This window comes from Oncorhynchus masou, chromosome 12 (assembly GCF_036934945.1).
Source record: "Oncorhynchus masou masou isolate Uvic2021 chromosome 12, UVic_Omas_1.1, whole genome shotgun sequence".
Classification (NCBI taxonomy): Eukaryota; Metazoa; Chordata; class Actinopteri; order Salmoniformes; family Salmonidae; genus Oncorhynchus; species Oncorhynchus masou.
Genome location: NC_088223.1, coordinates 36,429,065 through 36,455,433, shown reverse-complemented (window position 1 = coordinate 36,455,433; position 26,369 = coordinate 36,429,065). Strand labels below are relative to the sequence as shown.

The following is a 26,369-nucleotide window of genomic DNA, read 5'->3' as shown; positions in this document are numbered from 1 at the left end:
CAATATGTTTGGAAAATCAGATTGTAATAAAATCACAGTATCTAATTGCAATACATAAATGGCGCCGGAAGAAATGGCAGCCGTTTTATGCCCAAACAATTGCGCTATTATGTGGGAGTTTATCACGTTATTTGTAACTTATTTTGTGCATGTTTCTGCAACCGTATATTACGAAAAAAAAAGAGCTTCTGGACCGCAGCTTCTCGCCCTTCCAGGTTCTCCTTTACCCAAATCCAGATAGCAGATGTTCTGAAAGAGCTGCAAAACCAGGACCCGTACAAATCAGCTGGGCTTGACAATCTGGACCCTCTATTTCTGAAACTATCCGCCGCCATTGTCGCAACCCCTATTACCAGCCTGTTCAACCTCTCTTTCATATCGTCTGAGATCCCCAAGGATTGGAAAGCTGCCGCAGTCATCCCCCTCTTCAAAGGGGGAGACACCCTGGACCCAAACTGTTACAGACCTATATCCATCCTGCCCTGCCTATCTAAGGTCTTCGAAAGCCAAGTCAACAAACAGGTCACTGACCATCTCGAATCCCACCGTACCTTCTCCGCTGTGCAATCTGGTTTCCGAGCCGGTCACAGGTGCACCTCAGCCACACTCAAGATACTAAACGATATCATAACCGCCATCGATAAAAGACAGTACTGTGCAGCCGTCTTCATCGACCTTGCCAAGGCTTTCGACTCTGTCAATCACCATATTCTTATCGGCAGACTCAGTAGCCTCGGTTTTTCGGATGACTGCCTTGCCTGGTTCATCCAATTACTTTGCAGACAGAGTTCAGTGTGTCAAATCGGAGGGCATGCTGTCCGGTCCTCTGGCAGTCTCTATGGGGGTGCCACAGGGTTCAATTCTCGGGCCGACTCTTTTCTCTGTATATATCAATGATGTTGCTATTGCTGCGGGCGATTCCCTGATCTACCTCTAAGCAGACGACACCATTCTATATACTCCAAACGAGCTTCAATGTCATACAACACACTCCTTCCGTGGCCTCCAACTGCTCTTAAACGCTAGTAAAACCAAATGCATGCTTTTCAACCGATCGCTGCCTGCACCCGCATGCCCGACGAGCATCACCACCCTGGATGGTTCCGACCTTGAATATGTGGACACCTATAAGTACCTAGGTGTCTGGCTAGACTGTAAACTCTCCTTCCAGACTCATATCAAACATCTCCAATCGAAAATCAAATCAAGAGTCGGCTTTCTATTCCGCAACAAAGCCTCCTTCACTCACGCCACCAAACTTACCCTAGTAAAACTGACTATCCTACCGATCCTCGACTTCGGCGATGTCATCTACAAAATTGCTTCCAACACTCCACTCAGCAAACTGGATGCAGTTTATCACAGTGCCATCCATTTTGTCACTAAAGCACCTTATACCACCCACCACTGCGACTTGTATGCTCTAGTCGGCTGGCCCTCGCTACATATTCGTCGCCAGACCCACTGGCTCCAGGTCATCTACAAGTCCATGCTAGGTAAAGCTCCGCCTTATCTCAGTTCACTGGTCACGATGGCAACACCCATCCGTAGCACGCGCTCCAGCAGGTGTATCTCACTGATCATCCCTAAAGCCAACACCTCATTTGGCCGCCTTTCGTTCCAGTACTCTGCTGCCTGTGACTGGAACGAATTGCAAAAATCCCTGAAGTTGGAGACTTTTATCTCCCTCACCAACTTCAAACATGTGCTATCCGAGCAGCTAACCGATCGCTGCAGCTGTACATGGTCTATTGGTAAATAGCCCACCCATTTTCACCTACCTCATCCCCACACTGTTTTTATTTATTTACTTTTCTGCTCTTTTGCACACCAGTATCTCTAGCTGTAAATGACCGTCTGATAATTTATCACTCCAGTGCTAATCTGCAAAATTGTAATTATTCGCCTACCTCCTCATGCCTTTTGCACACAATGTATATAGACTCGCCTTTTTTTGTACTGTGTTATTGACTTGTTAATTGTTTACTCCATGTGTAACTCTGTTGTCTGTTCACACTGCTAAGCTTCATCTTGGCCAGGTCGCAGTTGCAAATGAGAACTTGTTCTCAACTAGCCTACCTGGTTAAATAAAGGTGAAAAAATAATAATATCAAGACAGCGATCACTCACCTCAGATTAGACAAATATTTTTTCTTCAACAAGCAGGAAGCACAGGACCTTCTCCAAACACCCGACAGGGCCAACATCCCCGTTATTTGCAAGAGGAGGAGACGCAGGTAGAGGACACAGAGCGGGATGCCTCGTGAGGACCCGCAGGAGGCGAGTGGGAAAGCTGCCATTACCGTCAATATTACTCGCCAACGTGCAATCATTGGACAATAAACTAGATGAGGTACAATCAAGAATATCCTATCAACAGGACATCAAAAACTGTAATATCCTATGTTTCACGGAATTGTGGCTGAATGACGACATGGATATTCAGCTAGCGGGATATATGCTGCACCGGCAAGATAGTACAGCACAGTAAGACGAGGGTGGGTGGGGGGTGGGGTGGCGGTCTGTGCATATTTATAAACAACAGCTGGTGCACGAAATCTAAGGAAGTCTCTAGATTTTGCTCGCCTGAAGCAGAGTATATTGTAATAAATTACTACTTACCTAGAGAGTTTTCAGCTATACTTTTTGTGGCTGTTTATTTACCACCACAGACATATGCTGGCACTAAGACCGCACTCAGTCAGCTGTATAAGGAAATAAGCAAACAGGAAACCACTCAGAGGTGGCGCCCCTAGTGGCCGGAATGTGCAACCAGAGGGAAATTCTCGATAACCTCTACTCCACACAGAGACGCGTGCAAAGCTCTCCCTCGCCCTCCATTTGGTAAATCCGACCACAACTCTATCCTCCTGATTCCTGCTTACAAGCAAAAATTAAAGCATGAAGCACCAGTGACTCTGTATATAAAAAAGTGGTCAGATGAAGCAGATGCTAAACTACAGGACTGTTTTGCTATCACAGACTGGAACATGTTCCGAGATTCTTACGATGGCATTGAGGAGTACACCACATCAGTCACTGGCTTTATCAATAAGTGCATTGAGGACGTCCCCCCCACAGTACGTACATACCCCAACCAGAAGCCATGGATGACAGGCAACATTCGGACTGAGCTAAAGGATAGAGGTGCCGCTTTCAAGGTGCGGGACTCTAACCCGGAAGCTTGCAAGAAATCCTGATGTGCCCTGCGACGAACCATCAAACAGGCAAAGCGTCAATGTAGGGCTAAGATTGAATCATACTACACCGGCTCCGACGCTTGTCCTATGTGGCAGGGCTTGCAAACTATTACAGACTACAAAGGGAAGCACAGCCGCGAGCTGCACAGTGACACGAGCCTACCAGACGAGCTAAATCACTTCTATACTCGCTTTGGGGCAAGCTGCACTGAGGCATGCATGAGAGCATCAGCTGTTCCGGACGTCTGTGCGATCACACTCTCTGTAGCCAAAGTGAGTAAGACCTTTAAACAGGTCAACATACGCAGGGCCAGATTAATTACCAGGACATGTGCTCTGGGCATGTGCTGACCAACTGGCAGTTGTCTTCACTGACATTAACAACATGTCCCTGATTGAGTCTGTAATACCAACATGTTTCAAGCAGACCACCATGACCCCTGTGCCCAAGAACACAAAGGCAACCTGCCTAAATGATTACAGACCCGTAGCCCTCACGTCCGTAGCCATGAAGTGCTTTGAAAGGCTGGTAACGGCTCACATCAACACCATTATCCCAGAAACCCTAGACCCGCTCCAATTTGCATACCGCCCAAACAGATTCACAGATGATGCAATCTCTATCCTTTCACACCTGGACAACACGAACACTTATGTGAGAATGGTATTCATTGACTATAGCTCAGCGTTCAACACCATAGTGTTCAACACCATCAAAGCTCATCACTAAGCTAAGGATCCTGGGACTAAACACCTCCCTCTGCAACTGGATCCTGGACTTCCTGGCGGGCCACCACCAGGTGCTGATGGTAGGTAACAACATCTGCCATGCTGATCCTCAACACTGGAGCCCCCCCAGGGGTGCGTGCCAGAATAACAACCTATACCGCAACGTAACCAAGACTAAGGAAATGATTGTGGACTACAGGAAAAGGAGCACCGAGCACGTCCCCATTCTCATCGATGGGGCTGTAGTGGAGCAGGTTGAGAGCTTCAAGTTCCTTGGTGTCCACATCACCAACAAACTAGAATGGTCCAAATACACCAAGACGGTCGTGAAGAGGGCACGACAAAGCCTATTCCCCCTGAGGAAACTAAAAAGATTTGGTATGGTCCTGAGGTCCTCAAAAGGTTCTACAGCTGCAACATCGAGAGCATCCTGACTGGTTGCATCACTGCCTGGTATGGCAATTGCTCGGCCTCTGACCACAAGGCACTACAGAGGGTAGTGCGTACGGCCCAGTACATCACATGGGCTAAGCTGCCTGCCATCCAGGACCTCTACACCAGGCGGTGTCAGAGGAAGGCCCTAAAAATTGTCAAAGACCCCAGCCACAGACGGTTCTCTCTACTAACGCATGGCAAGTGGTACCGGAGTGCCAAGTCTAGGACAAAAAGGCTTCTCAACAGTTTTTACCCCCAAGCCATAAGACCCCTGAACAGGTAATCAAATGGCTACCCGGACTATTTGCATTGTGTGCCCCCCAACCCCTCTTTTACGCTGCTGCTACTCTCTGTTTATCATATATGCACAGTCACTTTAATTATACATTTATGTACATACTACCTCAATTGGCCCGACCAACCAGGGCTCCCGCACATTGGCTAACCGGGCTATCTGCATTGTTTCCCGCCACCCACCACCCCCTCTTTTACAGTACTGCTACTCTGTTCATCATATATGCATAGTCACTTTAACCATATCTACATGTACATACTACCTCAATCTTCCTGACTAACCGGTGTCTGTATGTAGCTTCAAACTATACATAGCCTCGCTACTGTATATAGCGTCGCTACTGTTATTTTTCACTGTCTTTTTACAGTTTTTATTTATTTACTTACCTATTGTTCACCAAATACCTTTTTTGCACTATTGGTTAGAGCCTGTAAGTAAGCGTTTCACTGTAGTATTCAGCGCACGTGACAAATAAACGTTGATTTGACATCGTATCGTGAGGTCCCTGGCAATTCCTAGCCCTAGTGTGTAATTCTCTTTATTCTTTGACACAGAAAGACAGAATAACACACACACAACCAGGAATGTAGAGATGTGTGTATACTACATTCTCTTACCGGGTTTGTAGAGGTCTGTGAGGTGCGAGCCGAAGTTGTAGACCATGTCGAGGTGGCGTCTCTCCTGCAGTCGGTTTCCAGTCTCGCGGAAGGCATCCTGGGAGATCTGGGTCAGCTGCTTTCTGCTGAGGTTGAGGCCGTGGCGCTCGTTGGCCCGACGGACATGCTGCAGGATGTCCGTGTAGTCGGGGGGATTCAGCTGGGCCTCGGGACTATTGATGAAACGCTCAATCTGTAGGTGGGAAGGGGTAAAAGTATATTGTTATGTTTTCATGCATTTATTTCCTATTTATACTTATTTCCTTGATTTCTCTCCTACTTGGTTAGTTATAAAGCTCATTTTCACCCGTAGTCTAACTAAATGAACAGTGGTCAAAAAGCATTGGGTTTTCAAACAATGAGTCGGTTGATTATGTCACGTGTTGGTTACCTTTCTGTTGACCTCAGGGTAGCGTGTCCCTTTGTATTGGATCCTCTGCTCGATCACTCGGCCTGTTAGACTGCTGCAGCCCTTCAGCTCACAGAGCTTATCATAGATCTTCATCATCTATACGAGAGAGAGATTTTCAGTGACTCAAAAAACAGTTGTTTCGCAGATACTTCTATCAAAGCCACGTACAGTTAACAAATGTATTACTATGTGGCTCATGCAGGAATCAAACAAACCTCTGGTTTTACAAGCACCACACTCCAACCAACTGAGCGATTGGCCTTGGTGATCTGACCTTTCGTTTTAGCTTGTGCTCCTGGATATAGCTGGAGTCCTCTTCCTCCAGCTCGTTGACGCTCAGCTCCTTCTCCTGCAGCCGCCGGATCTCATCATTGTACATCTTCAGCAGGTTCTCCAGGTACGCAATCTGAGAGACCGAGAGTGAAGGAGGTATGCCTGGTATATTTCATCTAGACCAATACAATGCTTTTAAACCCTTGAGGGTGACCAAGTGCACACTTTCAAAAGAAAGGGAATGGGGATAAAGCTATAGAGAACTCATGGACACTGTCCATCTATGGTACTGCTGACCTGTCTCCGGGAAGCCTTCTTCATCTTCTTCTCCTTCTCGTCCTCCAACGCCTCGTCCTCCTTCTCTTCCTGCTGTCCTGAGGTAGACGGTAGCTCCTCTGTCGGTGCCTCCTCTTCCATCTCCTCCTTCTTCTCCCCAGCGGTAGGCCCCACCTTCACAACACTCTGCCTCTTCTTGTCCGAGTGCTGTTTGAGGACGGTACACAGCTCGTTGATGTAGACAAAGGTCTTGGTGCGGCTGGCCTGGGCGCGCGTCAGGCAGCGGCCCAGCGTGTTGCGGAACTCCACTGAGGACAGAAAGTCCGGTGACGCCTTGGAGTGCTTTGCGTGCAGGAAGGTCATGACCTCGGGACAGTCCTGCGTTTGGGCCGAGCAGTAATCTACAAACTGAACAAATGGAGGCAGGGGAGTGAACGAGGGAGAGAGGTTTAGAGGAGTGTTCTTCAATCTTTGCTCTGGTTGGGACAGGGGGGCGGGGCCAGAGTGGGGGGGCCCCAAGGTGGACCCACAGAGTGGGTGCAGACTTCTGTTCCAGCTCAATACAAGGGCTTAAGGTTAGTGGATTAGTTATAAATCAGGTGTGTTAGTGCTGGTCTGGAAAAGAAGCTTGCACACACTACGGGATTCAAAAAACACTGATTAAGAAGTTCCAAATTTGAGAGTATCACACACAATCACGTTATGATTTCAGTGATCTGACAACATTGTGATGAACTAATAGCAAAGACACATTAGCAGTGTTGCCTGCCAGTGTTGCAGCGCAACTCATGTATTTGTAGTGTGACCTTACCAATCATCCCCACTATCCATCCATTAATGTACCCTCTTACCTCAGTAAAGAGCTTCTGGTTCTCTGCTTGAAGAACATGGCGCTCTTTCTTCACCATGGCGAAAGGAGATTGGGTGATGTGAGTAGGAGCGGGCTGCTGGATTTTGGGGGGAGTACGCTGATTGGCTGGGAGTTTAGAGGAGGTGGTGGAGGAAGAAGGCTGAGGCCTCTCCTCCTCTTCATCATCATCAAGGATTACAATACTGTCCATCACTGCTGCTGAGGCAACCGCCATCAGATAGGGACTATTCTTTGCTGATGAAAGGCAAAAACAATGGTGTTAAAATTATGCCTCGGGCAAATTCAAAAGTAACATGGCATGACAGTGATAACAGTGCGATCTGAAACCTAGGCCTATATCCTGCTCTGTTCAGTGATTCCTACTGTAGTTCAAATAACAAGGTGTTGGTTTAGTGAGTCTATCTAATGCAAGGACTACGCCCTTCAACGTTTTGTTACATTTATGGTCAACCATTTTTACAATATGAGAATGACACAGGATCAGGCGCAGTCACAAACACCCCTGGATAGCTCTGGCTAGGCCAGGGCTTGCTACACATTATCCAATGCAATCTCCACCCCTGTCTTTTTTTCACAAACTCGAATCACAACAAATATAACAAACATTGTTTGTACGCTTACGTTATCTACAACGAAAATAGACTGGACACGGACCATCAGCTCAGACAGTCAGTAACGTTAACTAGCTAACAAAACGTTAGGAACTCTTGCTAGCTAACTTAATTACTTAGCGCGTAACGTTAACTAGCTAAAGTGGAGAAGTATTGTGATTAAACGAGAACGCGCTGATTGAAACCTATCAGGAAAATACCACATTTACCAGATTGTTTACTGTCAACATCAACTGCAGCAACACTCCAAAAACCATTGTTGTGTGTGCTGTTGACTAGCTAGCTAGCGTGCTAACGTTAGTTAGCAACAAGCTAACTTTAGCTGGCTGGTCAGGAAAGCGCCAACATCTCTGGGTAAAATGGTAACGGTGTGACAAAGACAACATGTAAACAAATACTTTGACAATCTTTATATATGAAATGCAGATGTATATAATACAGCTACTGTTTTCAGACAGTGGTTAGACGGTTAGCTATGGACAAAACAATGATAGTCAACTTACGCGCTCGACACCGAAATTTCTCCCAGCGCGAGAACATTCATGCCTACCATTGGTTGGTTGTCATTCAGTAACGTCGTCGATCATTGGCTATTCACTTGTGTTTTGTCCAAAGTGTCTCCATTTGCCGGTCATCTTTTTCTGTTTCTGAGACTGACAAGATACATATTGATAGCATTTACATAAAACATTATAATAACATATATATATATTCCTATATATTTATATATAAACTACCGGTCAAAAGTTTTAGAACACCTACTAATTCAAGGGTTTTTCTTTATTTTTACTATTTTCTACATTGTAGAATAATAGTGAAGACATCAAAACTATGAAATAACACATATGGAATCATGTAGTAACCAAAAAAGGAAAACCTGGAATGCATTTCAATTAACAGGTGTGCCTTTTTAAAAGTGAATTGTTGAATTTCTTTCCTTCTTAATGCTTTTGTGCCATTCAGTTGTGCTGTGGCAAGGTATGGGGGGTATACAGAAGATAGCCCTGATTGGTAAAAGACCATGTCCATATTATGGCAAGAACAGCTCAAATAAGCAAAGAGAAACTAGAGTCAATCATCCCTTTAAGACATGAAGGTCAGTCAAAACAGAACATTTCAAGAACTTTGAACGTTTCTTAAAGTGCAGTTGCAAAAACCATCTACCGCTATGATGAAACTGGCTCTCGTGAGGACCGCCACAGGAATGGAAGACCCAGAGTTACCTCTGCTGCAGAGAATACGTTCATTACAGTTACCAGCCTCAGAAATTGCAGCCCAAATAAATTCTTCACAGCGTTCAAGTAACAGGCACATCTCAACAGCAACTATTCAGAGGAGACTATGTGAATCAGGCCTTCATGGTCAAATTGCTGCAACGAAACCACTTCTAAAGGACACCAATAAGAAGAAGAGACTTGCTTGGGCCAATAAACACGAGCAATGGACATTAGACCGGTGGAAATTTGGTCCTTTGGTCTGGAGTACAAATTGGAGATTTTTGGTTCCAACTGTCTTTGTGAAACATGGTGTGGGTGAACAGATTATCTCTGCATGTATATTTTCCACCGTAAAGCATGGAAAAGGAGGTGTTATGATGTGAGGATGCTTTGCTGGTAACACTGTCTGTGATTTATTTAGAATGCAAGGCACACTTAACCAGCATGGCAACCACAGCATTCTGCAGCGATATGCCATCCCATCTGGTTTGGGCTTAGTGGGACTATCATTTGTTTTTCAACAGGACAATGACCCAACACATCTCCAGGCGGTGTAAGGGCTATTTTACCAAGAATGAGAGTGATGGAGTGCTGCATCAGATGACCTGGCCTCCACAATGACCCGACCTCAACCAAATTGAGATGGTTTGGGATGAGTCGGACCGCAAAGTGAAGGAAAAGCAGCCAACAAGTGCTCAGCATATGTGGGAACTCCTTCTGTTGGAAAAGCATTCCAGGTGAAGCGTGCTGAGAGAATGCCAAGAGCATGCAAAGCTGTCATCAAGGCAAAGGGTGACTTTGTGAAGATAGAGTATCTCAAATATAAAATATATTTTGATTTGTTTAACACTTTTTTGGTTACTACATGTTTCCATGTGTGTTATTTCATAGTTTTGATGTCTTCACTATTATTCTACAATGTAGAAAATAGTACAAATAAATAAAAACCCTTGAATGAGTAGGGGTTGTAAAACTTTTGACCGGTAGTGTATGTACAGTGCCTTGCAAAAGTATTCGGCCCCCTTGAACTTTGCGACCTTTTGCCACATTTCAGGCTTCAAACAAAGATATAAAACTGTATTTTTTTTAATGAAGAATCAACAACAAATGGGACACAATCATGAAGTGGAACAACATTTATTGGATATTTCAAACTTTTTTAACAAATCAAAAACTGAAAAATTGGGCGTGCAAAAGTATTTATTATTCCACTTCATGATTGTGTCCCACTTGTTGGTTAAATGCGGAAGACACATTTCAGTTGAATGCATTCAGTTGTACAACTGACTCGTCCCCATTTCTCTTTCCCCTTCTTTGAGAGATTCATTTTCATACTGTTATAAAACAGTAGTTTAATTTGTCAATATTTAAATCAGTCATCTATTAAAATACGTTTTACAACTAAAATATTTTTTACAATATTCTTGTCAGATAAATTAATTGTCAACTGCTGTCAGAAACTAAATATCTTATTTTCATGTACCACCTTCCACAAACTGTACACTTTTATTTCTGAAATTCCAGCTTTGTTCCATTACACACTCACCTGGAAGTCCCAGGTGTTATCACATTACTTCACTTTCTGTAATTGAGAGAGGATGAGGATGACCCCAATGTGTGTAAACTAACAAAACAGACAATGGGAGAAATCCAAAGATCTCATTCAAAATTCACTAATAACACAAAAGATAACGTCGTCATATTATATAGTAATCCAGGGGCTGGAGTTTTAACTAGAGGGACAGAGCTTGAGATAAAAACAGTTTTGGGCAAGACAGTGTAAGCTGGGAAATATACATAGGTACAGTGTATTTGGAAAGTATTCAGACCTCTGTCACGCCCTGACCTTAGTTATCTTAGTTTTCTTTATTATTTTGGTTAGGTCAGGGTGTGACAAGGGTGCTTTGTTTAGTTTTTATATTTGTCTAGTGTTTTTAGTATGTCTAGGGTTTTTTGTAGGTCTCGAGGTTCTACCGTGCTTCTACACCTGCATTGCTTGCTGTTTGGGGTTTTAGGCTGGTTTTCTGTACAGCACTTTGAGATATCAGCTGATGTAGGAAGGGCTATATAAATAAATTTGATTTGATTTGATTTGATTCTCAATCAGAGGCAGCTGTTTGTCGTTGTCTCTGATTGGGGACCAAATTTAGGAAGCCATATTCCTTGGGTATCTTGTGGGTTGTTATTCTATGTTTAGTTGCCTGTCTGCACTAGCCATATTAGTGTCACGGTTCGTTTTGTTGTTTTGTATAGTTTGTTCGTTCAGTGTTCTTTCTTCAATAAAGAAGTATGTACGCTTACCAAGCTGCGCCTTGGTCTCCTCCATATGACGACCGTGACACTCTTCCCCTTTTCCACATGTTGTTACTTTACAGACTTTTTCTAAAAGTTATTAAATAAACATTGTCCTCATAAATCTACACACAATGCCCCATAATGACAAAGCGAAAACAGGTTTTTAGAAATTTAATAAAAAAACAGAAATACCTTATTTACATAAGTGGTCTCCATCATTCTTAAATGGAAGACGTTTGGAACCACCAAGACTCTTCCTAGAGCTGGCCCCCTGGCCAAACTGAGCAATCGGGGGAGAAGGGCCTTGGTCAGGGAGGTGACCAAGAACCGGATGGTAACTCCTACAGAGCATCCGAGTTCCTCTGTGGAGATGGGAGAAACTTCCAGAAGGACAACCATCTCTGCAGCACTCCACCAATCAGCCCTTTATGGTAGAGTGGCCAGACGGAGTTTGCCAAAAGGCACCTAAAAGACTCTCAGACCATGAGAAACAAGATTCTCTGTTCTGATGAAACCAAGATTGAACTCTTTGGCCTGAATGCCAAGCGTCACATCCTGGCACCATCCTTACGGTGAAGCAAGGTGGTGGCAGCATCATGCTGTGGGGATGTTTTTCAGTGGCAGGGACTGGTAGACTTGTCAGGATCGAGAGAAAATGAACAGAGCAAAGTTTAGAGAGATCCTTGATGAAAACCTGTTCCAGAGCGCTCAGGACCTCAAACTGGGATGAAGGTTCACCTTCCAACAGGACAACAACCCTAAGCACACAGCGAAGACAACACAGGAGTGGCTTCGAACATCTCTGGAGAGACCTGAAAATAGCTGTGCAGTGACACTCCCCATCCAACCTGACAGAGCTTGAGAGGATCTGCAGAGAAGAATGGGATGAACTCCCCAAATACAGGTGTGCCAAGCTTGTAGCGTCCTATCCCAGAAGACTCAAGGCTGTAATCACTGCCAAAGGTGCTTCAACAAAGTACTGAGTAAAGGGTCTGAATTACTTACAGTATGTAAAAATAATATGTCAGTTTTTTTATTTGATACATTTGCAACATTTTTTGCTTTGCCATTGTGGGGTATTGTATGTAGATTGATGAGGGGGAAAACACAATCTAATCCATTTTAGAATAAGGCTGTAATGTAACAAAATGTGGAAAAAGGCAAGGGGTCTGAATACTTTCCAAAAGGCACTGTACATAGTAGTTACATGTAACAACAAAATATGTCTGACAACATTTATTAAAGCGTAATTACCTTTTCTTGTGTGTTAGCAACATCGGACCCTATAAAGACAAGAAAAGGACAAGCATTAGATTGTCAAACAAGATCCAAATGCATTCTTTGGATGGACACAGTCGCTTTACGGCTTCAACATCGTACGTTACATTCGTGTAGGTTTTGTGTATCTTAGTTCAAACTGATTGTAGTTACCAGAGCTAAAAGTCCAGGAGATGACCTGGATCAAACCATATATCCCCAGGGCCACAGCAACCATCGCTATATAGTCCTCAATGGAGGGAGTACTGACACCTGATTGGGGTGAAGAGTTAGGGAGTACATTTAAGACATGCATGAGTGTTGTATTAAATCAAATGTATTTGACTTTTCAGATCAACATAATCGCATATCAGTAATTATACTAGTATGCCAAGAGACACTGACCATAACCACAGATCTAGGATCAGATGACCTTACCCCAATCATAACCTCTGCCTTTACAGGGATATAAATATCTGGCTCTGAATCAGTGGATAGGGGTAACATCCATAAACTTAATGCAGCTCTATTAAATTCTCTCACCAGCGATATTGAGGGTGACGCTGGCCCGCCGGGTGCCTCCATGGTGGACGGCCACACAGGTGACCTCCCCGCCCAGGTCCAGCTTGGCTGAGTCCAACTCCACACGGCTGGTCTGGCTGAAGGTGCTGTCTGGACCATGTTTGTGGCCTGTCACGCTGCCCTGACCCAGGGGCCTGACCTTACCGTCCGGCCCTGTTAACACCCAGCGGAACTCCAGGGAGAGGGGGTAGAATCCTGACGCCTCGCACTGCACCGTCACTACCTGGCCGGGCATGGAGAGAGGGAGCGGGGAGGGGAAGATGGGGAGGGAAGGAGGCTCTGGTAGAGATAGAGGGTGAAAGAGGAGGGAGAGAATGAGGTAGGATAGGATAATACACTGTCATGACGTTGGCCTGGGGGGTAGGTTTATGACAGTCATAAATACCTCTTCCCCCCCTTTTCCTCTCTCTACCCTACTGATGTTACATTTGTAAAACCCTTGGTTAACATAGAGATTCTGGGAACATCAGAAGGTGGGGAGAAATTAACTTTATTCTGGTAATCCGACCAATTGAACATATGCAGTGGTACTTAATGAATATGATGTCAGTTTGGTTGTCATCTGAGACATTCTCATCAATGATATGATGACATAAACTCTACAGTGGAAAGTCTACACATCAGAGTTATCGGATTCACATGGAATTGTTGTTCAATTTAAATGTTTGAATATGAAATTATTCGTGATGGGATGAAATGTGATTTTAGCTTCTAAAATGTGATATTTGGATTTTCATAAAGTAGGGCTCTGCTCAATCAGTGGCCCGCCCCTGTGAAGGGACATGGGCTATAAAACTATTCAAACACGCCCTCCTCTCCCTTCCTATATAAAGCCTTGACGACAATGTAACCTCCTGTTCCGAAGACGTGAGGACGACGGTCCGATGTCAGAATGGTTCAGATAATAACTACAGAACGAAGCCAACATCAGCGTGAGCTTTGGTTGAGAATGGTATGAACTTTGAACTCTTATTCACTACAGAAGTGATACCTTGAGTTAGCAACAGCTGCTGCAAACGAGGGTTAGGAAGGAACAGACAGAGTATCCTGTCTTTCACACAACGATGTTACTACAACTTATCCAACTGACCACCAGAGACATTCTTCAAAGGACAGAGGACTCGGTTTGGCAACACGGCCTTCCATCTACTACCAACCTACTGAAGCGCAGCTCAGAGTAAATATTTATTGCATTTTTCTTTTCCAAATGGGTGGTAATTTAGAATGCATAAGATACTGTATTTATGATAACACAGCTTCGCCCTTTGTTCCTCAGTCTTCCCGCTCTTTCACAACAAACCCAGCCCTTTTCTGTTGTGTAGCAAGCTGTCATATCGGTTCCACCCGCTAGGGACGTTTTCCTTTATGACATAATTTATAATCAAGTTACGATTTAATTAAGTGTATGTGTAATTCTGTGTGATTAGTTAGGTATTTAGTAAATAAATAATTAAACCCAATTTTGTATTGCTGATTCAACTTGTTAGCCAGGGTTCGTGCAGATAACCAAGAATTCACAACTTTCAGATGAGACTGAATTAGGATGACGATTACTATTGACTTCTATTGATGTAAAATATTACTAGGTCTTTAAGAGTTTATTCAGAAGATAACAGCTCTATAAATATTATTTTGAGGTGCCCCGACTCTCTAGTTAATTACATTTACACGATTAGCTCAATCAGGTAATATTAATTACGGAGAAATTATTTTATAGAATAGCATGTCATATCACTTAATCCGACATAGCCAAAGACACGACAACACACTTATGGCACGTAATCGAATGACATTTAGTTGACCATGACATACCATTATAAGACTGTACTGTATAAGGAGTTGCAGTAGTTATTTCAGTGAATAAATATGTAAAGACAAAGGGGTTGAGATTCTAAACATTGCAATGGTTTAGTATTGGCCGACTAAACAAGCGTTTTTATCTCTCCTCACCTACAATCTCCAGCTCCACTGCCACCTGAGCCAAGAGATAGGGCAAGTACACCGTGCAGATGTAGGCTCCTGAGTGGAGCACTTGAGCTTCCTGCAGGATCAGTGATTCATCTCCTGTCTCGTGCAGAGCCGTGACGTCTAGCCCCACTCCCTCTTCCTGGGTCTCTGCAAATCGGTCACTCTTGCCGTCGTAGGCCAGGACCGGACGGCCATCGCCCCTGAACTGGTAGCGCCACTCCACTGCGAAGCCAGAGCCAGAGAGAGGAGAAGAGGCATCCACCCAGAACCCACAGTCTAGAACAACTGGTTCCCCGAGTCTGGAACGGATCATGAAGGTTCTACTGGACACACTGAGCACCACTGAGAGAGAGGGGTAGGAGAGAGACGTTACACTTTTAACACTACATTACCTGTGACATGACGTGGTAATAAACATCACAGGTTGCTATACTTCCTCATGGTGTATGACAAATTCATTTCAATTATGGTTAATAATAATTCATTATCACTGTGGTGTTGGTCATCACTTGTAATGGTTATATTTGACAATCTGTCTGACGTTTACAACCCTTGCTCAAGAAGAACGTCATTCCTTTTTCAATCATACCCTTGGGTTCCTTGGTTGCCGTGGGAGCACGCAAGACATTGGAGAGGCGCAGCTATCCGTCAAAGCCCTGCAAGGCAGCAGTGTACCAGTCGGCTTGCAGATAGATCGGACTGTGGGCAGAGTCCGTGAGTGGGACTGTCCATTGGACAGTGGATGGCTGAGGCATGAAGGGGTTGATCTCACACTGTGACTTCTGGACTGAGCCTTCTGGTGGGTGCAGAGAAGAACTGCAGGGGGTAGCTGCTGGGTCTGAGGAGAGAGGGGGAGATTTGTCTATCAAAGTTATCCTTTCAATTAAATAACATTTATTTTTCTGAAAAGCTCTGCCTAAAATGGCAACGCTCTTGTAGCCTTGTATAATTTAAATGACAGGCTCGGTGTCACTCCAAATTGACTGACTGCACCTGTAACAGCCACTGGTTTGTCACTCAAATCAGGCATAATTTCTAAAGAGATTGTTCTATTTAATATATAACAATAAGTACTGACTAGTGACGTAGTAGACTCTATCATGGTCTGTAGATGGTCCCTGCTTTGACCTGGTTTCTTTACTGTCTGGGTCTGTATTGATGTAAAGTAGTGACTTCTCCTGGCTCATAGCAGCAGGGAAGCCCCCACCTGGTTTCTCCTGGACAAGCCAGCACTCCAGAACTGGACAACTTGCTCCATAGACTGGAAGAGAGAAGGATGAGAGAGTTGTGTGAACGTGAAGCCAACCAACGTGGGTATGTGAAAAAACAGAATGAAATAGAACAAACTGGTAGCTCCATGGGTGAAGTGATGTAGACTACTGTAGAATAAGGATGGGTATGAAAAGGCAATCAGAATAGAAACTAGTTATTGAGTAATGATACACGCTTAGCATTGGAAATGACTGTGGAAATGACTCTAAATCTCTATAGCGTTATGTAGGGCTGTTTTCCCCGTGTGCATTTTCTACAAGGTATATATTATGCAAAGTATCTATTCTTAAACCAGCAGTTAAACCAATAACAAAGGGAGCTCCCCACCACTGTTTCAGGGGAATGGGCCTGGAGGAACGCGACCACTCTCAAATTCAAAGACAGAGTTATGGATGCAAGGACTGACCATCCATGATAACAAAAATGATAGTTGTACATGTTTTTTAGGCTATACAGTGTTTGTTTACATTAATTTGGTTTACAAACATTGGAGTAAAACAAGATTATGTTTTGTGTTCTGATGGGATAAGACAGTTGAACTGAGCTCACGATCCATTTATAAATTACATTCTTCAAGAGTCAATGGGTACATACAGTATCATTAACTTATAAGTCCAGAAATGGACGTAGAATCTTCTGATTGCCCCTTTAACTCAACAAGGTTAATTAAGTATACAGAAGATACAGTAACTGTGCCACCTGTGCCACCAGTAACACATCCACCACCAAATCAAAAGTGCAGTAAGAAAAGCTGACCAATTTACCGTGCATAACGTAACTAAAGGCAAGAAAGGATTGCAATATTATTGATATATTGGTCATGTTAGTTAGTGTCCTCGACTATTCTGTCGTCTGATGGATGAGAACAAATATGGAGAAATATGTCTTCAGAGTTCCATTGTAACTCCCCACAGCAAACTCTACTTTTCATTTTGCACAGACACTGACATGCGCATTGCCAGACGAGGCAGAGACAAAGCACCATGGTATACAGTAAAACCAAAAATAGTCCAGTATGTACGGGTTAGAAACTACGGAAGAGTATTAGGGTCAAGTGAAGAGAAAAAAAAACAGTGACATGTGGTACTTGGATTATTATTTTTTGCAATATAGTACTTTAAAAAATTGGAAATATTTCTAGAATAAAGTGGCAATATTTCAACTTCGAGAATAAAATCGAAATTACATTTAATAAATAAAGTGGCAATATTTCAAGCATAAACTCGACATTTAATTTCGTGAATAAAGTCAAAATGTTTAGAATAAAGTCGCAGTTCTATTTCAATATCAGCATAGGGTATTTGGTTAAATGCATGTTTCCCTGGCTGCCTTTTGCTGTGCGCGCCACCGTTGAAATGCCTGAGGTTGTCTCTTTTAGCACATAATAACCATATGATTATAAGTAGGCCTATTAGGACCTGGAAGAAGTTGTGAAGAAATAAAGAAACTCCGTGGTAAAACTAAATCAGCACACTGATTTTATGAGGGACAAATGCAAAAACGTGAAAAATAAATTGAGTTCCAAACTCAGAGAGCTTGTGCACACATTGCAGAGTCCACAATGAACACAAGATGGCGCTCCAACACTACACCGCTCACCAGAATGGTTAAAATCACATGATTTCTTAGAAACAATGATTTAGGTAATCTGAGGACAACAAACGGAACAGTACATAGCTCAAGAGAGCTATTGCATGTCACGCATGCACACCCAGATTTGTGATGACAGACAACCTCTACGTGACGGAGTATGGTGAAGTAGTCTTTGAAAACGCTGATCTTAGGTCAGTTTAGAATCTTCCCCACCATGGTTAAGATTAGGGGGAGGAGAAGCTGATCCTAGATCTGTACCCTGAGGAAATTTTTCCACGGAGCTACAAAGACAACCAAAAGTCCACCCAAGTGCTATATACTAACTGAACATGATTTGTTTATCCCCTTCACATACCAGAACAGAGTGGAGTGGCAAAAATTCCAGAACACATTTTAATTGGGGAGAAAAAAAATTGAAAATATGACCATAGATTACTTGTGCAGGCCTGTTACTGTAGTTATGGTCAAAGAGTTTCAGCTAGTATCCACTGGCTCTGTTCTAGTTCTTTCAGTAACCTGAAGTCGTTGTGACACAAAAATACTGAAAGTAATGTAGGCTAACAAAAAAATAATGTGTCAATGTAATAGTCCAACATCCCACACAGCAATTTGGGTATGAAAAACCATGTACTGTACAGGCTCCTAGAACTAGATGATGTGTCAGTGTGTCGGACATGTCACGATTGAGGGCAGATAGACACAAGGTGGCTGCATCCTGACGCTCTTACAGGAAAGGGTGTAGGATTTACCTCAACAGTGTTTGACTCCACCTTCCTCTGTATGTGTGTGTTTGTTTGTTTGTTTGTTTGTGTGTGTGTGCGCACTGTACTTTCCATTGCATTTCTATGCTGTATTATTTTGTTGCTGTGTTTTTCAGTGTGATAATATAAAACAATTTAATATCACATGGAGCTAGATCCAACATGATGCACGTCCTTTGATGGGTCATATAGAGTACCTCAAATCGAGCTCCATAGACCCTAGCCTGAGATAGCTCAATTGTGTCATCCTCCCAAACCACAAGCCCTCTGAGAATACTATAGAAATAATACATTTTTTCTCCTCTTTCATGTCAAAGTAATCTCCTTCCTAATTTGAGTCAAGGCCATTGTAAGAACTAGGCCTACATGACCTAGTTGGTTCCCGAGTGGTGCAGCGGTCTAAGGCTCTGCATCTCAGTATAAGAGGTGATGCTACAGTCCCTGGTTCAAATCCAGGCTGAATCACATCTGGCTGTGATTGGGAGTCCCATAGGGCAGCCCAGTATTGTCTGGGTTTGGCCAGGGTAGGATGTCATTGTAAATAAGAATTTGTTCTTATGACTTGCCTGGTTAAGTATAAATAAATAAAGACCTCCCCGTATTTAGGTCTACCACAATACACTTGCAGGTTATCTAAACTGGCTTGTCTTAGATGAAAAATACATTACTTTATTGTCAATTGTCACCAAGACTTTTTCCGTTATCCCAATAAATCAGGTATATGCCAAACAATGACCTTTCAACACTTGGTGGTGAATTTCAGTGATGGGGAAACTGCAACTACATGAACCTGACAAAGATCAAGATGGCTTCTCATTCACAAGTCTGGTAATAATGCAGGGTCTTTCTATAAGGTGTAAGGACCTCTCAGTGAGGTGGTGGTCTCTTACTGTATGTTTCTGTTTTAAAACCATGAGTCTATCATAGACTTGGTATAATTACATTATGACTGTTATAGACCATTTTCTTCTGTTTCAGATTAAGTAAAGTTTTCAGATAGTTTGCATGTCTGTGTGTCTCAATCTTCTGTCCGTCCTCATTTGCCCCTGCAACATGTGCTGTGTTTTCATGACGTATCGAGACTGAAACCTACAAACTCATATCCGTTCTGGGGTGATGCTGGTTGGGACGCTGCTCTGTTTAGATACATGATCTCAGTGTAACAGAAGGAGGAATAGAACAGAGATGAACAACAGCCTCAAACTCTGGTGCTGATGACTATGAAAATGAATCAGCATACTCTAATGTAGACGTTCAAGGGGCATGTGAGGTAATGACATAGATATTGACATAAATAATAAATGACATTGGTAATTTATAGGCCTTTAGTTTCTCACTATCTGGAGACATAAACTATCAAGAGTTGCAACTAAGCCCTCAAAGTTAGTGAAAATATCTAGACCCTCTGCTCCATACCCAAGGAGAGCATACCCAAGGAGAGCACTGTTTTGGGCCTAATGGTTGACTGGGGGCAGAATCAGTGGAGGCAGCAAGAGGCAGGTAGCAGTTAGAGGGGTCCAGGTGGGATTGGGCCAGGCATGTCCAGGTGTCAGGCCGGGGTGTCCTCAGTCGCGGTCCTAGAGCCTCAGACCCTCCGGAAGGGGAGACAAAGAGAAAAGATGAGCGTTAGTGAGAGCATGGCTAAGACCACAGCATGATCTAGTAGAAAAAGAAACGCACACCTATTAAGACGAGGTGCTGGCTAGCGGAGTATAAAACTTGGAAATAAAAGAGAGCCGCACACTAGGAGCTCAGATGCAATAATTTAATTACCAACGTTTTGACAGCCAAGCTGTCTTCATCAGGGTATAATCACAAACACTGCGGGATGACTTGTTTATATAGTGTCAAAAGACACAGGTGTCTGTAATCATGGCCAAGAGTGGCCTAATATCATTGGTTAATAATCAAATATTAAAATGTCATACAAAGAACAGCATACAAACAAATGGATAACATACCATCATAGATGAATTTGACTACACAAGTTTACAAACAATTAAAATGGCAAAGTCACAATAATCACAAGAATGGCTTCAGATCAAAATCTACGTTGAGAACGAAGGGCGCAAGGGTCTTTAAATTAAAGGTCCAGGCAGCCTCTCGTTTGAACAATTAATTATCAAGGTCACCCCCTCTCCTAGGGAGGGTGACATGTTCGATGCCAATATAAGGCAGAGACGAAATCGAGTGGCCTGCCTCCAAGAAGTGGGCCGCAACTGGATAAGTCAAGTTTTTACACCTAATGGTGCTACGATGCTCTGAGATTCGTACTTTTAATTCGCACTTTGTTTTACCTACATAATTTTTACCACAAGGACAAGTTATAAGATAAATAACTGCCTTAGTGGAGCACGTAATAACACCTTTGATTGGGATCGATTTCCCTGTTTGTGGGTGTTTGAAGGATCTACATTTATAAGTGCCATTGCATTGAGCACAGCCATTACATTTGTAATTTCCATCCAGTAGGGGCGCAAATAGACGTTGTTAAGGAATATCTTGGGGTGGTAAATCAGAGTGTACCAATTGGTCTCTGAGACTTCTGCCCCGCGAGAATACGACCAAGGGAAGGTCCGAAAACACATTACCGAGACTATCATCGGATTTTAGGATGTGCCAATGTTTGTGAACAATTCCCCTGAATTTGTTCAGAGCACTTTGAATAGCGGGTAGTTAGAACGCAAGAATGCGTCTTTTTTGCGAGACTGGCCTTGAAAAAGGTCATGTCTCGTTCTGTTTTGAATTTTCTCAATGGCAATATTAATCTGATCATTCTTGTAGCCCCTCTCCTTGAACTTTCTTTGCGTCTCAGCCATATTTCTGTCGAAATCTGATTGTTTTTTGCATATTCTTTTGATTCGATAGAATTGGCTGTGGAAAATTGCAAAAAAAAGGGCAAACTATTTTTCAAGGGAAGTGGGTGACAACTATCAGCCCTCAACAAACTGTTACGATCAGTAGGCTTCCTGTAAAGATCAGTGTATAGAACATTATCTTCACACAAGATCAGAAGATCAAGAAAACTGATTTGACGTGTATCAGATTGCATAGTAAATCTCAGATGCTCAGAACAGGAGTTAAGAAAAGCATGAAACGCCTGAAGCTGTTTTGCATCACCCCTCCATAGAACAAAAATATCATCAATATACCGTTTCCAAATAATGATGTGAGGCAAGAAAACATTTTTGAGAGGATTGAAAATGGACTGTTTCTCCATGTAACCCACATACAAATTAGCATAGTTAGGAGCCATAGGGGATCCCATAGCAGTACCTTTCGTCTGAATAAAGAAATAATTTAGAAACATGAAGTAGTTATGCGTGAGTACTATTTCAGCCAATGTTACAATGCATGCACTGGAAGGTAGTTCATTAGGGTCATGTTGCAGAAGAAAATGTTCCATAGCTTCAATACCGCCCTCGTGTGGATTATTAGTGTATAATGACTCAACATCAAAAGTAACGAACAAGGTATTCTCAGGGAGAGGATCAAGAGATTCAATGATAGAGATCATACTGCTGGTGTCCTTTACAAAGGAGGGGAGCTGTTCTGCGAGTGGTCTAATAAAAAAGTCAACAAAAGTAGATAAAGGGGCCGTTACTGCATCAATGCCCGCTACAATAGGGCGCCCTGGAGGTTGTGTAACATTCTTGTGTAATTTTGGCAAAGTATAGAAAGTGGCAATTTTAGGGTGTTGAATAGCCAAAAAGTCATGTTCTTTTTTGGTTATCTGACCAGAACTTAAATACCCATCTAGGACAGTAAAGATAGTATTCTGAAATTGGGAAGTGGGATCACCTCTGAGTTTCTTGTAAAAGGTGTTGTCAAGCAGCTGTCTATGACACTCATGTACATAAGCTGTCCTGTCCATGAGTACAACCGACCCATCCTTATCAGCAGGACGAATAAGGACTGACGTATCGGATTGTAAATCAAGCAAAGCTTGTTTTTCATTCTTGGGTAAATTATGGAAAGATTTGGATCCCTGTTTATTCTTAAGGAGATGTCCAACATCATTTTCCACAAGTCTGCAATATGTCTCGATAGAGTGATTGCGATTGGCTGGAGGTATAAAAAAAAATTTGCTTCTAAAAGGAGTCGGAGTATGTGCAGGAGAGCAACCTACTGGTTCAATAGAAGTGTCAGAATTAGGGGAGCTAAAGTATTCCCTTAAACGAATGTTTCTCAAAAAACTTAAACATGTCTACCTTAACATCAAAATCGTTGCACTGGGTTGTAGGCACAAAATATAACCCTTTATTAAGTCAAGAGACATGGGCAGGGCTCAATATCTTGCTTGATAAATTAAAGACACTCAGTCCCGTGGGTTCTGGGACCGTGTGAACGGTCTCCTCTGCCTCTGATAGTCGTTTCTTCTTACCGGGTCGGGTGCGACATCTCGTCGATGCGCGTGCCTGCAGTCTCCTCCGCGCTTCCATCGGTCCAGTCTCTCGTTGAAGACCACAGCACACCACAAGCACTGGGGGTAGAACATAATCAATGGTGTTGCTGTGGACACTGGATAATCAGACGAACACACACCTGTTTGATACCTGTGATACTGTAGGACTACTTATGTTACCTCTCTCAGTCAATTCAGGTAACATTCAATAGCCTGTATTTTTGTTAACCATGGCAGCCAGCATTGCACGTAGAGATGTGCAGAAACATAATCATCCTCTGTGTCTGTGGATTCTTTCCCATTAATGTATTTTTCATGTCAGCCAGGACAATATTTTTAAAGAAACAATCTCTAGTTGAGTAAAACATTTACGTTTTGTTCTGGTCACAAAATAATCCAGAAAATTGCAGTAAACAGCACCACACTCATGTTATATTCTGGCCAGTTATATTCTGGCCAGACATATATATGGAAACACCACTTCATCTCTATTTGATCCAAATAAGTGGTTTTGTTAATTTCCCTGTCTGTTAAATAGCTACTACTTAGAAATATTATAACAGTAAATTAATAGATTACATTTTTTGACATTTTTTATTTTAGTGTCCATCTCTTAAGGGACATAGTCCCCATATCGCAGGGGCAGTTTTATTTTAACCATTGTCCTAGTGATGCGCACCTGTAGCATATTGGGCACCTCTGGGATCCTCAGGGCCACTCCTCCACATCCTCCTGAAATTTTGGAGGCACGGTCGGCAAAGATAACTGCCCTGGTGGGGTCTTACCTGTCTCCTGCCCACACCATCCAGAGGATATTCAGTCTTCCCATGTGGCCCTCCTGTGCCCTATACTCTTCTGAACTGGGCGTATGTCCTACCAGTTCCTTCGGTACTTCCGGCCCCTTACTTCCACTTCATATGAGGTGACAGGAGCACTCTGACAGTTTGGTGTTGTTATATTGACTTGTCCTGACGTGCACGCTTGTGTGCCTGAACATCCCTAATGACCTTTGGTGCTTGTTGTTGTTATGTTGTTTGCTATTCTAAAGTCAATACTGATACTGAAAGAAAACACTTAATTTTAAAGTTGTTCACCATTTATCATCTGACTGTGGATATATTATATTTGACTGTATCCTTTTTAGACTGTGGTTTTGTCTCTTTCTTGTAGACTCTGATGTTGGTTTAAACTCCTCCAACAACTCTTCAAAAGACATGAGGTTTCTCTCTCACTAATCAAACAGGTGAATATCTTTCTGTGTGTCTTTGAAACACCAACGTCAACTTTCTCACCAATCCCCTATTGACGTGAATTCATGTCATGATGTACTCAGGTTTGACTTACTAGTGGATATCTCAAGTCAGGATTTGTCCCAAGACTTTTCAGTGGAATATTGTCACGGCGGAAATGACTGGACCAAAGCGCAGGGTGGTGAGCGTACATTTCTTTTTATTTATGTAAATTTCACCAACAAAGCAACTACTGTGATGCTTAACTTGGGCAACAATGCCACTAACAAAGTCAACTACCCACAATAACAAAAGAGAAAAAGGCTACCTAAGTATATTTCCCAATCAGAGACAACAATAGACAGCTGTCCCTGATTGAGAACCATACCTGGCCAAAACATAGAAACAGAAAAACATAGAAATAAAGAAACTAGAATGCCTACCCTAGTCAAACCCTGGCCTAACCAAAATAGAGAATAAAAGCCTCTCTATGGCCAGGGAGTGACAAATATGCTTTATTTAAAAAAAAATGTTTATTGCTTTTGTACTATTTTCACAAGTATGTGGTGAATTTTGAAAACTCATAGTACAAAACTCCAAACTGGTAACACTTGTAATGCTGCCAGTCTCACATAAACCTTTCATTGTATAATGAGTACATTGGTTTAATCACCAAAACATAACGATATCTTTGCAATTTAGTTATTTTAACAACCAGTTAATCCAATGGCAAAAAAATATAAGATACATGTTCCAAAATGACCTTTTAAATGTGGTATGCTACAGTACTGTAAATTACAGTACATTACACAGTTTCACATTAGGCAACACACTTGCCTACCCATAAAAATTGACTGAACATCACATTTCAATCATTTCTATCCCATGTGTGATCAAAGGTATGATCATTGAAGACATCATTCAAAATGTAATTAAATGAAAGAAATGAAAGAAACAATGTTTAGCAGGCACTTATTTGCATCAAGCCTTTCTTGAGCATTTGGCCACAGGTTCACATTGAAATCGTAGTAAATATCTTCGTTGTTGATGCATCTGGGCAATCACCTTTTGGCATGGCGAATCCAAGTATGATATAGGTCTGGACTGAAATCAATGCATGCCTCATCCATGGCCTGAAGGAGGGCGGTACGCTCATGGGAATGGCAGTCATACACCTTCCACTTGTATTGTGATGGTCTTGAGAGATTCTGTAAGAGCATGGCTCTAGCAACACTAGAGCTGTAGGTTCGATTCTCACTGGGGTCACATACCAAAATGTGTGGGCTATTGTTATTTTTGAAAAAAGTATCTGCTACATAAATGGCATTATATTACAAAATTACAGTACTGTATTGGCCAATGCAAATTTAGTCACATACCCCAAAAATGTTTTTGCTTTGTCATTATGGGGTACTGTGTGCAGGTTGATGAGGGGGAAAAAAACAATTTCATCCATTTTAGAATAAGGCTGTAATGTAACAAAATGTGGAAAAAGTCAAGGGGTCTGAATACTTTCCAAATTCACTGTATGTTATGTGATAAAGTAAATACACCCCCTGGAAATTTGATTTTGTTTTTTTTACATATTTGGACAGATTCATTTGTAATCTTGACTTCAACACTATTGACAGATAAATTAACATTGTTTAAAAAATGGCACTGAAAGATTATACTTTGCAATCATTTATACATACAAAATCAACAGAAATGCAATTTGATAGTGTCAAAAAAACAAGTACACCCCTAGCTGCAATAGCTGGTGTTGCCCCTTTCGGCTGAAATAACTTAACATTAGCCTTTTACATCTAGCTACATTATCAGGGCACAAGGCGAGACCCAAATGAAGACACGGGAAGCAGATGGTTTGAGTCTTGATATTTATTAAACTATCTTAAAAGGGTAGGAAAGAGAATGGTCGTGGACAGGCAAAAGGTCAAAACCAGTTCAGAGTCCAGGAGGTACAGAGTGGCAGGGAGGCTCGGGGTCAGGGCAGGCAGAATGGTCAGGCAGGCGGGTACAGAGTCCAGAAAAC

At 42.6% G+C, this 26,369-nt stretch overlaps 1 pseudogene; it reads right to left on the bottom strand.

Annotated features, from left to right (window-relative positions):
- Window positions 1-7,307: 7,307 nt before the first annotated feature.
- Window positions 7,308-17,301, bottom strand: LOC135549977 (tapasin-like; annotated as a pseudogene).
- Between the last annotated feature and the right edge of the window lie 9,068 nt (window positions 17,302-26,369).